This window comes from Geospiza fortis, unplaced genomic scaffold, assembly GCF_000277835.1.
Source record: "Geospiza fortis unplaced genomic scaffold, GeoFor_1.0 scaffold342, whole genome shotgun sequence".
In the NCBI taxonomy this organism is placed as follows: domain Eukaryota; kingdom Metazoa; phylum Chordata; class Aves; order Passeriformes; family Thraupidae; genus Geospiza; species Geospiza fortis.
The window spans coordinates 7,414-8,423 of NW_005055146.1; the positions used below are offsets into that span (position 1 = coordinate 7,414).

Consider the following 1,010-nt stretch of genomic DNA (forward strand, 5'->3'; position numbering starts at 1 on the left):
AATTCCACGAATTCTGTGAAATCTGTGAATTCCATTAATTCTGTGAACTCCGTGAATTCTGAGAATTCCGTGAATTCCGCGAACTTTTCCCGTTCCCTCGGAGCAGCAGAGCCCCCGGCCGGGATCCCGCAGGAGGGCCGGGAGAGGGATCCGCAGCCCCAGGGATCCTTCGGGATCCTTCTGGACACCGGGATTTGTCCCGGCACCGTCTGGATCCCGTGGGGTCGGCTCTGAGCCCCTGGGATGGAGCAGAGGGTCCCGCGGGAATGATGCACCCCCAGGGAATTCACCTGTGAGCTGCTCGTCCTGCTCCTGGGATCCGGGGTGATCCAGGGATCCGGGGTGATCCAGGGATCTGGGGTGATCCTGGGGTCTGGGGTGATCCAGGGGGATTCTGGGGTGATTCAGCGATCTGGGGTGATCCAGGGATTCGGGGTGATCCTGGGATCCGGGGTGATCCTGGGATCTGGGGTGATCCAGGGGGATTCTGGGGTGATTCAGCGATCTAGGGTGATGCAGGGATTCGGGGTGTTCCAAGGGTTTGGGGTGATCCAGGGATCAGAGGTGATTCAGGGATCTGGGGTGTTCCTGGAGCTTGGGGTGATCCAGGGTGATTTTGGGGTGATCCTGAGGTCTGGGATGTTCCTGGGATCTGGGGTGATCCAGGGACTCAGGGTGATCCACGGTGATTCTGGGGTGATCCTGTGCCCCAGGGGTCTGGGGTGATCCAGGGATCCTGAGTGGTCCTGGGGTCTGGGGTGACCCAGGGATCAGGGGTGATTCTGGAATCTGAGGTGATCCAGGGATCCTGGGTGATCCTGGGGTCTGGGGTGATTCAGCGACCTGGGGTGATCCAGGGATTCGGGGTGTTCCAAGGGTCTGGGGTGATCCAGGGATCTGGGGTGATCCAGGGATCTGGGGTGATCATGGGATCCAGGGTGATCCTGGGGTCTGGGGCATTTCTGGGATCTGGGATGATCCAGGGATCTGGCGTGACCCTGGGATCTGGG

General features: G+C 60.4%; 1 long non-coding RNA gene across 1 annotated transcript in view; it reads right to left on the bottom strand.

Annotated features, from left to right (window-relative positions):
* Window positions 1-1,010, bottom strand: part of LOC115949232 — a 4,700-nt gene that overhangs the window by 2,693 nt on the left and 997 nt on the right. Inside the window, exon 2 of the long non-coding RNA XR_004082802.1 lies at window positions 291-466. This is a non-coding gene — a long non-coding RNA (uncharacterized LOC115949232). The remainder of the gene's footprint in view (window positions 1-290; window positions 467-1,010) is intronic.